Source organism: Myotis brandtii, unplaced genomic scaffold, assembly GCF_000412655.1.
Source record: "Myotis brandtii unplaced genomic scaffold, ASM41265v1 scaffold344, whole genome shotgun sequence".
Classification (NCBI taxonomy): Eukaryota; Metazoa; Chordata; class Mammalia; order Chiroptera; family Vespertilionidae; genus Myotis; species Myotis brandtii.
Genome location: NW_005363247.1, coordinates 2,915,332 through 2,931,024, shown reverse-complemented (window position 1 = coordinate 2,931,024; position 15,693 = coordinate 2,915,332). Strand labels below are relative to the sequence as shown.

At 39.3% G+C, this 15,693-nt stretch overlaps 1 long non-coding RNA gene across 1 annotated transcript; it reads left to right on the top strand.

Annotated features, from left to right (window-relative positions):
* Window positions 1–11,163: 11,163 nt before the first annotated feature.
* On the top strand, window positions 11,164–14,935 carry LOC106726988. The gene is made up of 3 exons (XR_001363142.1): window positions 11,164–11,248; window positions 12,284–12,394; window positions 14,866–14,935. It is a non-coding gene; the product is annotated as an uncharacterized LOC106726988 (long non-coding RNA).
* Window positions 14,936–15,693: the final 758 nt, after the last annotated feature.

Sequence of the window (15,693 nt, the reverse complement as noted above, 5' to 3'; positions counted from 1 at the left end):
TGCACATTAAAAGGGAATTAATTAGAGGAAATATTTTAATATTGCTATTTGCCCTTTCTCTATAATAGAAGTGTCAGAGATGAAAGAAAATTAGTAAAATGTATATGAAAATCTTCCTCCTGTCAGAATCTGGGGCACGCTGTGGGACCCAGAGTCAAGTCCCCGTCCACCCGCAGTGCCTCAAAATTGCACGAGACCCAGACCCAGCGGGCCCCACCCACATTGGGTGAGATCCAGACCTGGCCGGCCCCACCCTGTCAAGCCCGGCCGGGTGGTGAGAACAGCCTCAGGTCCCCAGGCCTGGTACCTGGCGGGGGGGTTTAGCCTCAGGTCCACCGTCAAGCACCACCAGGATGAGATCCAGACCTGGCCGGCCCCACCCTGTCAAGCCCAGCCGGGTGGGGAGAACAGCCTCAGGTCCCCAGGCCTGGTACCTGGTGGGGGCGGGGGGTGCAGCCTCAGGTCCACTGTCAAGCACCACCAGGAGGGGGTGCAGCCTGAGGTCCCCTGTCAAGCCCCACTGGGCGGGAGTCACGGTCTGAGATCCCCTGTCAAGCCCTGCCGGGCAGGGGACGCAGCCTCAGATCCCCCAGCGCTGAGGTGGGGGGTGCGGCCTGAGGTCCCCCAGCTCAAGGCAGGAGGAGCAGCCTGAGGTCCCCCGGCCCAAAACTGGGGTGGGAGGCATACTTGAGGTCCCCTGTCAAGGCCTTCCAGGCGGGGGGTGTGGTCTGAGGTCCTCGGTCAAGCCCTGCCAGGTGGGGAGCACAGCCTGAGGTCCCCCCGGCCTTGAGGTCCCCTGTCAAGGCCTTCCAGGCGGGGGGTGCGGTCTGAGGTCCCTTGTCAAGGTCCCCTGCTCCGGCCCAGCGCCACACAGCCTCAGGTCCCTGCTGATTGCTTGTTAAGGCTTGTTATGGGAACTCAGCCTCCGCTGTGTGTGCAGCCATCTTGTGTTACAGAAACCCCACCTCCGCTGTGGGCGCCACATATTTGGGATGGTGTGACGATTAATTTGCATATTCCCTCTTTATTAGATAGGATAGGCAAGTTGTTCTCAACTGTAGGAATAAAAGGAGGAACTCCAGAATAAAAGGAGATTAGTTATAGAGAAAAATGACCATTTTTCCTCCCCTCAAAGTATGTGAATTTTGGCCTTGGTATATTTTACATATTTCAGGATTAACTTTCTTTTTTTCCCTTTTGGGGCAACATTGTGGGAAAATGGATAGATAACATCAGTTAGGATCATATATGATGTAACATTATTTAGCTAACCACTTTACTCTAAAATTTGGCTAATAAAATATTTTTAGTGAAGTAAACCAAATATGATGGCATTTAACTGGATTTTTTAAAAATGCAGTCATTAAAATTTTTTATTATAATGTAAAGGTAACCACCATTCAATACAGAAACAAGCAGCCAGGTTACTTATATTTATTTTGTTTGCATTATGTTTTTTCTTAACTACATATGTTTAACCAGGTGGAAAATTTCCATTTTTGAAAACAAATATAACCTGGTTAGGAATTGAATTTACATTCTAATTGCATTATAATAAACCAGGAATGTTGCGGTTAAATCTAGCACCCAGTTAAAACTCAACACATGTATAACAATAAGAAAATTTGTTGGCCAAAATGTTGTAATAGCTACTAAAAATACATGAATAAATTTTAATACCCAGACAGGAAATAACAGACATACAGTGAGTATTTGAGCACAGTATCATTTGAACAGGTGCCAGAGTTATGCAGCTAAAGATTAAAGTGTAATTTGGAGATATATTCCACTCTGTATGCATGGGCATTGCCTCCATTAGCATTAATTGTATTTACGTTCACACAGAGCAGAGAACTGAATTTTGTTGAAAGGCAAAGGAGGAATGATTTTTTAACTTTGCCTCTAATTCTAGGAGCATGGGACTATATTATTAAAAGCTCTGTGAAAGGCTTTAATTTAGGAACTAAAATATAGAAGCTGTATATCAAACTACAGTATTAGATGTATACTTTGTGTTATTAGAGAGAAGTGAGTCAGTCAAGCTAAAGGATTTATCAAAGGCTGTTAGGGGATTGTAGTACTGTGTAGAAAGGGAAATAATATGTGGATTTGGGATGTGGATTAATTTGAGGGATATGAACAAATTTTAATCTGGGATAAGATGTAATTGATGCTATTGTGGCCATTAGTGAGTGCACACACACAGACACACACCAGTTACTTATATTACCTGTGTTCACCTATAAACATCTATTTCAATTCTAGGCTTTAAGAAAATTTAAATATTTTCAGCCTATTGAATGTATTACCTTTTCTTGTTCAAGATTATCAAATAAATTGTTGAATACTAAAGTTCCAGGGAAATTTTGGAGAGAAATAGAGGGAAAAGTAAGTTTGTATCTTTCCCTCATCTACTACTTCCCAGGAAATGTCTCTCATTAAATTTTTCTAATCCTTTAGTGAGTATCAGGAAGAAATAAATTAGCTAAATAATGAATTAGACCAAGATGATGACAAGTGATAGATTTAACTTTCTGTGAGAATAATTATATTTGAAAGTACAGTTTATTTTGGAAAGCCCCTGGGCAATACATTCATTCATTTGGCACATTCTTAGTGAATGTCTACTATGTGCCAGTCACTTCTGGCTCTGCTGACCCTGAGGCAAATAAGATAAAGTTCCTGACCTCATAGATTTTATAAGTGAACAATATGCATTAAGAACTAAAAATGTGTACACTTTTTGATTTAGTTATTATATTTTAATTAATCTAATTTGATAAATACTTAAGATTGATGTATACAAATTCTGATTGCATCATTATCAAATGCCTAGATACTTTTGCATATGTCTTGAAATTCTCTATAATAAGAAATAGTTATCTCTGGCTAGTGAATAGGAATACTTTAATTTTCCTGATGCTTTTCTCCCCTTTCTGAAGTTTCTAAGCATACATTGTTTTTAAAAATAAAAATGTTTTAAAGGTCTTTTTATTTTATTTTTATTGTATTTATTGGGATGACATTGGTTAACAAAATTATACAGGTTTCAGGTGCAAAATTCTACAACACATCATCTGTACATTGACTGTATTGTGTACTCACCACCCTAAGTCAAATCTCCATCCATCACCATTTATCCCCCCTATATCCTCCTCCACCTCCCTCCTCCTTCCCCTGGCAATCACCACACTATTGTCCCTGTCCATGAGTGTTTCCTCTTTTTTTTCTTTTTTGCTCAATCCTTCCACTTGCCCCTCCCAGTGCCCTATCGTCTGTCTCTATTTTGCTTGTTAGTGAGTGAAATCAAATGGTACTTGTCTTTTTAGTCTAAAGATGCAAAGCTGGATAGACTATGGGAGGTAGAAGATATTTGTAACAAGCAAGGTCTATTTCCCTTGCTTACACAAATCATCTTCCTCTGATTTCTGAAAGGTTGTCAGTGCCTATCCCAGAATTCGTTGGAGGATTTTTCTATAACATAAGAAGTTAAAAGATAGCTCAGAAGTGTTTGAGGTGCTGGGTATGAGTAGAAATATGTGGGCCAGACTTGAGCCTTAAGTGAGAAATAACTATGGAGGGAGCCAAGTTTTTCCCTACTTCTTACCAAAAAAATATAAATTGTCAGGTGCTCAAATACAAAATATGTAATAACTTATTCACAAGTATTCCATTATACTTTTGGGCATATGGAAAGATTGAATTTTCTCCCCCCTCTGAATTTAGGTAGACTATAAACATGTTTTGGCTAATGAAATGAGTAGAAGTGATAAGTGTTAACATCACGAGGTGAGAGTGGTAAGAGCCTATTGCATGTGCAGTCTTGGTGTCCCTTTCCTATGATGATCATTAAGCTGTGTGTTAAGATAGAACTTCCATAGTTTGGGTTTCTTAGTGACTTAGTGACAGGATTGAAATCTCCTGTGATCATCCTATATAATAAAAGGCTAAGATGCAAATTGTCCCCATGGGTGGGAGTTCGACTGACCGGGAGTTAGACGTGTGCTGACCACCAGGGGCGGCGCGGAACATGGTGGGCATCAGCGACGGGATGGTGGAGCAGGTGAGCCGTCGGCGCCAGGCCAAGGTGGGTGCGAGCGGGGGCCCTGATAATTTCGATATCCATTTCTCCTAAAGCATGAAGTGTCTCTAGGATTGAAGTTGAGCTTTCTCCATGGGGCCTCTCAGTCCCAGACAGTTCATAAGATGGTGGAAGTTGTTCCAGCAGGGCTGGGTATGAGTAAAAATATGTGGGCCAGACTTGAGCCTTAAGTGAGAAATAATTATGGAGTGAACTGAATTTTTTCCTACTTCTTACCAAAAATATATATAAAAATATATGTAAATTGGTCTCTGTTCCTCTTCCTCACCCCTTCCTGTTACAGAGCTCCTAAAATTCTTGTAAATAGGGGTGCTAGGAGAATCTTTTATTTCAACATTTATCTTTAACCCCTGTTTTTGACACAGAACTCCTCAGACCTTTATAATTTTCTAAGTGATAAGAGTGTCTAACACTGAGCTCCCAAGTCCCTTGAAATTTCCTGCGCAGGAATATCTTTTGTTCTAATGAGGGGCTGGTCATTTGTTCTGGGAGCTGGTCACTGTTATTAGAAGCTTGAAACTTTCAGCCCCACCCTTCATTTTCCAGGTTTAGGAGAGGGTCTGGAAATATACTTAATATTCCATCATGCCTATGTGATGAAGCCTCCATAAAAATTCCCATATTTCAGGTTTCAGGGAGCTCCAGGGGTGGCCAACACATTGCTACCCAGAAGGTGGCACATGTCAACTCCAGATCTCACCCTAGGTATCTCTTTATCTGACTGTTCATCTCTCTCCTTTATCATATACTTATCTATAATAATAAAAGTGTAATATGCTAATTAGACCAGGCAGCCAAATGACCTGGACATCATTCCGGTTGTCCTTCCAGACGAAGCCGTGGAGGCAGGAGCCAAGGCAGAGGCGGTTAGGGGCAATCAGGAAGGCGGGCAGAGTGGTTAGGGGCAATCAAGCAGGCAGGCAAGCAGTTAGGGGTGATCAGGCAGGCAGGCCAGTGGTTAGGGGTGATCAGGCAGGCTCAATCCCGTAATCGAACATCCCCTGAGGGGTCCTGGATTGCAAGAGGGTACAGGCCAGGCTGAGGGACTCCCCGTTCATAAATGAATTTCGTACACTGGGCACCGGGCCTCTAATTAGATAATAAACTGGTAGACATAAGTGTTTTTCTGAGTTCTGTGAGCTGTTCTAGGAAATGATTGAATTTGAGGAGAGGGAGGTGTCATGAGAATCTCCAATTTGTAGCCAGGTTGGACAGAGTTGTGGATAACCTGGGGACCTACTATTTCTAATTGGTTTCTAAAGTTGGGGGTAGTATTGTAGGACTGAGCCCTTAACATGTGGAGTCTACATTAACTCTGGTTGGTATTGGAATTGAATTGAATTGTAGGACACAAGCTGGAAATTGCTTGGTGTGAGAAAAACAACAGCTTACATCTGGTGTCAGAAGTTTGATAGTAAAGGAGAAACATACAGAATTAAGTTTTTTCTTACTAAAGGCCCATTATCTATAATCAAATCTGCTGACAGAAGGGCAGAAAGCAGCTTGTGAGTTCTTTTGTAGCTCAGCCACAAAAACCATCTACACATTGCTTTAAATGTGGGTAAAGGATATTTGAAACCTTGACCTTGGAAAATGTTTTATTTTTATTATTATTTACATTAAACTAGAAGTTTCTCTGTGATTTTATGACTCACAATTTACCTACTACTTTATAACCAACCTATTGTATTTCAGGTAAATTGTGACAAACTGAAGGGACTTTTCTTTGTTAAATCTGTAAAGCATCCATTATAAAGAAATGCCATGTTTTATTAAATAATTATGAAGCACCTTTCTAAGATCATTCACCCTTTTTTTTTTTGGTGTGTATGTTTATTGGTTTTCTCTGCATATTGATTTTTATTTCTTTTTCTTTTTAAAATTTTATATTTTTATTACAGTTTACATTCACTATTATTATGTATTAGTTTTTGGCATACAGCCTACTACCCACCTGGCACTGTACATAGTTATTACAATACTATTGACTATATTCCCTGTGCTGTACTCTACATCCCCATGACTATTTTGTAACTACCTATTTGTACTTCTTAATCCCTTCATCCCTTGGGGGATGTCGGAAAGCCGGTTTTGGCCCAATCCCACAGGCCAGGCTGAGGGACCCCACTGGTGCACGAATTCATGCACCAGGCCTCTAGTATGCATATAAGATCTTTGTTTAATCTCTTCCCGTCCCCCACCCCCTCTTCCCTCTGAGAATCGTCAGTCTGTTCCATTTCCATGCCTCTGATTCTATTTTATTTACCAGTTTATTCTGTTCATTAGATTTCTTTTTAAAAAAATATATTTTTATTGATTTCAGAGTGGAAGGGAGAGGGAGAGAGAGATAGAAACATCAATGATAAGAGAGAATCATTGATTGGCTGCTTCCTGTAGGGGATGGAGCTCAAACCCGGGCATGTGCCTTTGACCAGCATCAAACCCGAGACCCTTCTGTCCATAGGCCAATGCTTTATCCACTGAACCAAACCAGTTAGGGCTTCATTAGATTTCTTATTCGTTTATTTTGATTTTTAGATTAAATTGTCGATAGGTATATATTTGTTGCCATTTTGTTGTTCATATTTTTGATCTTTTTCTTCTCCCTCTTCTTAAAGAATACTCTTCAACATTTCATATAATACTGGTTTGGTGGTGATAACCTTCTTTAGCTTTTTCTTGTCCGTGAAGCTCTTTATCTGACCTTCAATTCTCAATGATAGCTTTGCTGGGTAGAGTAATCTTGATTGTAGGTCCTTGGTATTCATCACTTTATTTTTTGCCACTCCCTTCTGGCCTGCATAGTTTCTGTTGAGAAATCAGCTGACAGTCGTATGGGCATTCCCTTGTAGGTAAGTCACTGCTTTTCTTTTGCTGTTTTTAAGATTCTCTTTGTCTTTAGTACTTGGCATTTTAATTATAATGTGTCTTGGTGTGGTCCTCTTTGGGTTCCTCTTATTTGGGACTCTGTGCTTCCTGAATTTGTAAGTTATTTCTTTTACCAGGTAGGGGAAGTTTTCTGTCATTATTTCTTCAAATAGGTTTTCAGTATCTTGCTCTCTCTCTTCTTTTGGCACCCCCATAATGTGAAAGTTGGTATGCTTGAAGTTGTCCCAGAGGCTCCTTCCACTATCTTCATATTTTTTTATTCTTTTTTCTTTTTGCTCTTCTGGTTGGGTGTTTTTGCTTCCTCACATGTCAAATTGTTGATTTGATTCTCAGAATCCTCTCTTCTACTGTTGAATCCCTGTACATTATTCTTTATTTTAGTCAGTGTATGCTTAATTTCTGACTGGTCCTTTTCCTTTTTTTTTTTTTTTTTTTTTTTTTGGAATTTTCACTAAGATCTTTGAAAGTCTCACTAAGTCCCTTGGAGGTTTCTAGAAGATTCTTGAGTAACCTTATAACCATGGTTTTGAACTCTATATCCAGTAGTTTGCTTTTTTCCATTTCTGTTATTTGTGACATGTTTCTTTGTCTTTGCATTTTGGCTGCTTCCCTGTGTTTGTTTCTATGTATTGGGTAGAGCTGCTATGTCGTCTTGAGTTGGTAGAGTGGCCTTGTGTAGTGGGTGTCCTATAGGGCCCAGTGGCTCAGCCTCTCCATTAACCTGAGCTGGGAACTCTAGGTGCACCCCTTTGTGGGCTTGTGAGTCCAGTCTTGTTGTAGTTGAGACTTGATTGCTGTTGGTGTCACTGGGAGGAATTGACCTCCAGGCCAATTGGCTGTGAGGACCAGCTGTGACTACAGTGGGAGAGTTGCTATGCAGGAGACACCCCTATGGAGCAGGACTTGCTTCACTGGGCTTTGGTGCTCACTGAATCTGCCCCTTGAGTGTGTCACTTACGGATGTGTAGAGTTGTAATCTGGTCTGGTCTGACATTGACCACTGGGTACACTGACTCTTGGGTCTCCAGGGAGGTGCAAAGTCAGCCACTGCCTAGGGCCACCCAACAGGAGCTACAGAGAGAGCTGTAGATTCCTCCATTTTGTATTGGGTTTGGAAGTGCCCAGACGAGGCCCAGCTGTGAAGCAAGACAGGCTTATGCTGATGCCGGGTCTTGGGCCTTTTATTGGCAGGTTTGGGGTTCCCTGACCCAGCTGCAGATTGTCTGAGATATTTTAGCCTGAGCAAGGACAGGCCATTCATATGCAAAAGCTGCTGCAGGCAGCTTGGGTGGGGTTGCAAATTGGATGAGGCTAGGTCTTAGGGAATCACCAGGGTGGAGCAAACATAAGTGGCTGCCAGTCAGTCCTTCGACTGGGGAGGTCCCAGCATAGGAACAATGATCCCTGTGAGCACCTCCATCTGGGAGAAAGCCGCCCCTGAGTTCCTGCCCTGCTGCCGGACAATGCAGTTCCTCCTCATTAGTGTCTGTGTTCCCCAAAGCCTCACCCTGGTGCTGGAACTCAGAGGAAGCAGGACCTTGTAAGTTCAGTTCATGGTGCTAGACTTTTAAGGGAACATCTGGGTCTTCAGCAGCCTCTGTGTCACTGAGCCCCAGTCTGCACTGGTTTTTACAGCCTGTAGTTTTGGAGACTTCTCTTCCCAGCTCTGGGACCCTGGGCTGGGCTTGTGGTGTGGGGCTGGCACTCCTTGCTTCTCCAGGTGGTCTCTGCAGAGATAATCTCCCTCCCGATTAAGAAAGCGGCACATGTGGGTGCCGGACCAGCCTGTTCTGCACCTCTGTACCTCCCACCAGTCTCAGTGGTTTTTTACTTCTCCAGTTGTAGGACTTCCATTCAGCCAGTTTTCCGGTGGATCTGGATGATGGTTGTTCTGTATATTAGTTGTAATTTTGATGTGGTTGTGGGAGGCAGCGAGTATAGATGGTTACCTATGCCGCCATCTTCACTTCCTGCATATTGTTAAAAAAACAAAAACAAAAAAACACAAAACAACTAAATACTAGTAGTCAACCCAAAGTCATTTAGTTTTTACCACCAGCAGAGACAAACTAGAATTGCTTAATCCTAAGTACAACTTCCTGGAGAGGGAATCTGATTGGGAAAGCTTTAGTTTAATATCCAAATCTAGCCCAATTAGTTGTGGCTTATGACACCAGGTCACTGAGTAACACATAGGTACCATGACCAATCTCTGGATGGGGTAGAATGTTTATTCTCAGAAGAACCTCACAATGCAGATAAAAGTTGGAATACAGTTGGAAATCATTGCCCTAGTGTATTATTAGTACAATTAAATAGATTATCAGTATACTCTCAAAGGATATGACTATTACAGTCAGTTTATAAAATTCTTCCCTTAAGCTGTTATAGCTGTTAAAGATTCTTCTATATGGTACTTAAATTAATAATATAAAGCTAATATATTGATGTGATTTTGGGCATGTCTGCTTTGGTGGTTTATAGTGAGTCCTTTTCTCGGAAAAGGAGCTGCTCTGAGTGTTGCCTTTCCAGCAGAATTTGAGTAATACTAGTAAGAGTTTGTGTTGAGAACCAAAACCTTCCATATCCACACCTGCTTATGATTTATAATAATGTGACTTTGTTATTCAGATGCTTCATTAAGGTGATTTTATTATTCCACAGTCTTCATCAACCTGATTTGACTGTTTCAGAAAATTCTTGCCTAGAAAGATAAAGTTGCTAATAACTTTATTGTTTATTTCAGAAATTTCCTGAAAATCCATTTAAACCAATATTAGATTATTCAAATCAAAGCAGCATCAAACAGCTGTTTACTCTTCAAGAATTGCTTTGAGACCCTTTGTTCAAACCTTCTCCTCTTTGTATGTACCCATGCCAAACTATTAGGTCACAAATGTGCCAAATCACAGTCAAGCCCCCTTCTCACACCAAACAATCAACCTTAAATCAGATTTCCCAAATCTTAAACATATCTTATCTTTGTCTTTCTTCTTCTGAAACATCACCAAGATTCTTGTCAAGGTGGCAGCCTCACTCACTGTGGTAAACAATAAACTCAAGTTTGCTTTATCAACAGGCTATTTTGGTGGTGATTTTAGGGAGTAAAGTATGTACATATAAGAGTCACTTCTTATTCCTCCTACAATTGATGCTTTTTGCATAAATGGTGACCCATAGTTTGGAACCATAGGCCTAATAATAGTCCAAAAAAATCTCAATTAACTTACTATTTTTTTTCTTTTTCTTTCAACCTGGCACATGATATTTATAGCCAGAGAATGTCATTGTGGCTCAGTCATAATTATTGTTTTTCAAATTAGTGAATCTGGAAATGTATTATGGTTTCAGGAATAAGTAAGTAAACTATGTATCCTAGCCAAGCAGCCTACATCAACCAAGAACGATTTTTGAAAAAAAGCTGTATAGATTTTATGTAAATTTGGTATTTATGAGCACCAAACTTTTAGCACTGACATCTGCCTGAGAAGAAACTTCATTTACAGCAGTGGCAGAAATGAAGTTCACTGTGAACTAGTTTTGGATACCATATGCTTTAACATTCTGAAGAGGAGGGGGAACAAGGCATTTTAAAAACAGCTTTTTCTTGCGCTCACTGTGGATGATGTTGCATGATAACATTGTGACATCATCACTTACGCTATTTTATTTACTGTTGCACCAATAGAGCATCAAGGCGTGCAATAGCACCTTGGATGTATGTGGTGCTTTCCTTCTGTGGAACTTAAGGAGCTTCACAGGCATTTTCTTTCTAAACCTCACATCTCTCTAAGGTATTGCCAAACTGGAGACAAATTTCACAGTTTAATCATGTGGAACACATTGGTAAATATAGATGTGCCTTTTAGAAAGTTGCTTCAAAGTGTACTTTGCAGCTCACACGACGTTTCTCAGGGTGTAAACCAGGGGTGTAATGTAAAGCTCTTGGCCCTCCCCCACGTGAGAGGGGAGGATAGATGTGTTTGGCAGCACACAGTAGTGCAGGGGGAAGGGAGGGTCCTGTGGAAAAGGCAGGCTATTTTTCATGTGCCCTCCCATCATTTCTCTACACAGGGGTGCCTCCTTTTCCTCCATTTCATTTTTGTTCTCTTTCCAGCATCAAAAAAGAAAACTAATTTATAAAATTTAACTTGTAATTAATAGTCTGGTTAAATTTTCAGGGCAGAACACAAAAGTCCATTTAACTCACAAGTCCTGTTGATTATAATCCTGGCCATCAAATCAGTTTTTACAGTTGTAAGTGAAAATGGGTTCTTATGAAGGGTGAATGTGGCAACATTGCAGACATGTCTGTTTCTTTCTCTCATCATTCCAAATCCACTGTGAGACAGAATGAGTTGTTTTTCCAGAATACTTCTGCCTCTCCCGCCTCATCTTTTCTTTCCTAGACCCCCATACCTCCCAGTTCCCTAGAAAAGATCTCTTGGTATGGAACAGCGACCTGATGTGAGTCCTAATTGTATCCTGTAGTAGTTGTGTGAGCCCTGAGTGGTTAAACCTCCCTAAGGCTGATTCCCCATTTGTAATTTATATATAATACCTATCTCACAGAGTTGTTGTGAAGATTAAATAAGATAATGAGCATGAACGAGCTGCAATGCTATCTAGCAGAGAAAAATAAGGCCAATTAAAAACATTCTGACTGTCCAGCTTTCTGGGGCTAATTTGCTTTACTCTTCTGGGTATGATCCAAACCATTTTTTTTGAGTGAAAGAGGGAACTCCAGGACAACAACAGATAGATACTGGGACTGCCGTAAGCAAACCAGGATGTATGATTAATCTCTACATAGGGAAGCTTTCAGACAGGGGGTACCTGTGCTTACTTGTACATGTTATTATGGATAGGAATGCCTATATTTTATGAATATGAATATAATTTATAGCCCACATATAAGTTGAACCTGAATAACAGCCCTTTGTATAGCTTGTAGTATTTACCAAAATTGCTACCTGGACAACAGGTGGCACATGAGACCATTTCAAGTACTAAACAGAAAACATTAATTTTTTTTAACCTATCATATCAAATCTATAATTTTGGAAGTAAAATTATTATTTTAAAATAAATTGATTTAGATCAAATTATGAATTGACTTAGAGAAAATAAGTCAGTAAATTATACTACATTTGCATTACAGATACAGTAAGGTTGACTTGGAACTACTGATATGTAGGAAGCCCTTCTGGATAGGGTACAGCCAGTAGAATGAAGAATAATCTACTCAGTATTTGAATAAACAGTTTTATAATATATCACCTTTCATTCCAGGAAAAGTGCTATGCAAGAGTTGGAGAAAAGATCAATACCCAACTGTGGCCCAGGTGAGGGGAGTAGAATGGAGTAATTGCAGCTGAAGGTTAACTTTGGACACATTTCCTGGTAAGTCCTGAGCCTCACCACCATTTTTGTACATTATTAATGTAAATGATGTATGAAGAATTGATAAAACTTGGCAAAATGTAATAGTACGCTGCTTTAATCTTTGTGTGGATATTTTATTCATGTTTATCCTTTGAAATTTAGGATGGGACTTAATTGGTCTTGTCTTGAGAATTTCAGAAAGACTCCTCACACTCTTTGAGTAGTTCGTTTAATGCCCTGGTACCTGGCCCTAATCCCGTCTAGTTTAAGTGCAGTTGCCAAAAAAACAAACCAGAAAAATTGGGAAGATGTTATCATTCTGCTTCTTGATACTTGTTACAAAGCCATTGATAGCAGTGGACTTCCTAATCCTCACCTTACTTTGTTTTTATTCAGTTTTCTTTTTGTGACTTCTGTCAATGAAAAACATGAATACTTCTTATTGTTTTTGTTTGTTTGCTTAAAATGGAGACAATTTTGGTAATGTATTAAGATACTTGGGTATGAATGATTAGAGGTCAGCCATTCTCTTTCCTAAAACACGTCAACATATTTGAGAGATGGTCATTCACAGCTTCTGTGTGCACTCAAACTCAGGGTCTGTAAAGGTTTACAAGTATTTGTGTATGACTTCATGTGTATTTTCAGAGTTATTTTTTTTGTGTGAAACTTTGAAAAATGAAGAGAATTAAGTTGTTTCTAAAAAGCCAAAGCAGCCTGCCATCTCTTTTTCTTTTCTGGGCTACGGTCCAATTTGCACAGCAGTTGCAAAGAAAAAGCAAACGCATCACTAGATTCAGCGAGAAATATTGTAACAGTATGTAATCTCTGTCAAGATAAAATTGCTTTGTGATTTACATTACAATAAATCCTGACCTTTAAGTGCTGCAGACTAAGCTAATCTGTGAAGTACTTTATTCCAACACTGAATCAGCGAGAGAAGCTCAACCAAATTGACTGCATTAGTCCCACCATGGTGTGGTTAAAGAGCCTATATATATCGAAGCAGATTACAGAGCTTGTTCCATGTGTACTATAATAAGTAGGATAATTGAAATATTCAATCTGTTTCATCATTGTGAAATAATAGAATTATTTAAACCTCCCTTCTGTTTGCCTATTATGAGGATACAAGTAGCCTCATTAAATATCATTAGGGCCTGATTTAGATTGATGAGAACAAGGAAATTCAGAATTAAGGCAAAAATACCACATGGCATTTCAACCTAACTCGCTTCTACGGCTGTTATTTATTTTCATTTTCTTTCTTTCTCACTCTTTTAATTTTTTGTAAAATAGTTAAGGTATTATGTTGAATTTCTCAGTACCAGCTTTGAGTTTTGGGCTATTTGTCCAAGTCAATCATTGGGAAATGGAATTTTCTCAAAGATAGGATTTAAAAAAAATAAATAGAAGTTACCAAATTTGGGAGATTTTGGGTCATTTCCCCCTCAAATATTTTTCTCTCCTCTCCTCTCTTGGCTTTCTTCTAGATTTTGATTACACACATATCAGACAACTTTAGACCATTCCAGAGCTTACTAATACTTCTTTTTTTCTGACTATTTTTTCTCTCTATGCTTCATTTTGGATAGTTTCCATTGCATGTCTTCAAATTCACCTTTTTTCTTTCTTTCTGCAGTGCCTAGTCTGCTATTAATCATATGCAGGATATATAAATATATATTTCAGGTGCTACATTTTTCATCTCTAAAAGTTCCAATAAAAATGCTTTCCATTTCTCTCCTCATTAAACTCATGTTTGATAATTCTGTCATCTCTCCTGCATATGCCTCTTTACTGGCTGAGTGAATATTGACTGGATAATGGATATTGTGTTTTTGTTTTTGGGTGCTGAACTTTTTGGCATTTCTTTAATGTTGGATTTTGTCCTGCCACACAATTAAGTTCTTAGGAATTAGATTTCTTTGAGACTGGGCTTTAAGTTTTGTTAGTCTAGGATTAATGTGACTCTATGGCTAAGTCAGAACCCTCTGAAGACTCTTCCTCATGCTGCGTGTATTACGAGGTCTTCCCACTCCAGCTGGTAGGAACATTTCTGTCCCTGTCGGAGTTGTAGGAATTGCCTGGCTTATTGCTTTCTGTTGCTTCTTTATTTGGTCAGAGGTACAGTATTGTCTTTTCTTGTACAGATCATTACTCATTCAAAGATCTGAAATAAATCTGCCACGCTTTGAAAATCTTTATCTGTGTAGCTCCCTCCTCACTGGTACTTTACCCTAGAAATTCCATTTGTCTTGGCCTTCTGTATTCCAGCTTCTGTCTATTCAATGTGGAAATCACAGGGCTCAGTTTTGGTTCCCCTCTCTTGTCTGAGAACTGGAAACTCTCTTTAGGCAGTCAGTCAGCTGGAGCAGTGGCAAAGCTCACGTTTTCCCTCTTTTCTTAGGGACCACTCATGTGCTGCTTATTTTTCAAGCTCTGAACCAATTCCTTCTATACTTTTGTCAAATTTTTCTTTGTTTAAGGTGAAAGGTTCCCTGTTACTTTATCATGGCCAGAAGCAGATGTCTCAAATAACTGGTTTTTAAAAGGTACTGTATGATTTTTATTTAACCATTTGTTCAGAAGTTCTTGCCAGTACACATTTCTGGAAACATCAAAATAAGTGATACGACGATTTTTTAAACAAATTTTAGACACAATAAATTATAATAATTGTTAATGCTCATTTTCCAACCACAAAGCAATGTAGTGAGTACAAAGCACATAGAACACCATAATTACTTCAGCAACTAAAAATCAAATTTTTTACTTTTTTTAGGGAGAGATATATAAGAAAGTATGGAGTGCTGGAGGCCTCTTCTATTGTTTCTTATGATAACTGTTGCTTTGCTCTATCTTAAAGTTACATTTGAGTTCAGGGGAATGATTTTCATTTTAGTAAGGCAAACTTTTTTGTTATTTTGTGATTTTTTATTTTAGATTTTTATAATAAATTTATAGGGTGCCTTGAGGGCAGCACAATTTGCATCACAGGGGGCCACCTAAGAAACTCACCTGGGACAGACCACTCTGTTCTGCCTTGGAGCACTATTACCTAGAACTAGAATTTTTCATGAGATACTCTACATTATAAATAGAGACATCCTCAGGGCACCATATTAATATATACTAGAGGGTCTTCTCATGCATTTTGAGGGGAAAATAGCAGTTTTGATATCCCCATGATGAGAGCAAGTATTCCTGATGCTAAAAGGATACTTGAGCACTTAGCTGAAACATAAGCATTTTTAAAGGTCAATTTTATAGTTCCAAACAATTTTATTTATTTATTTATTTATTTATTTATTTGT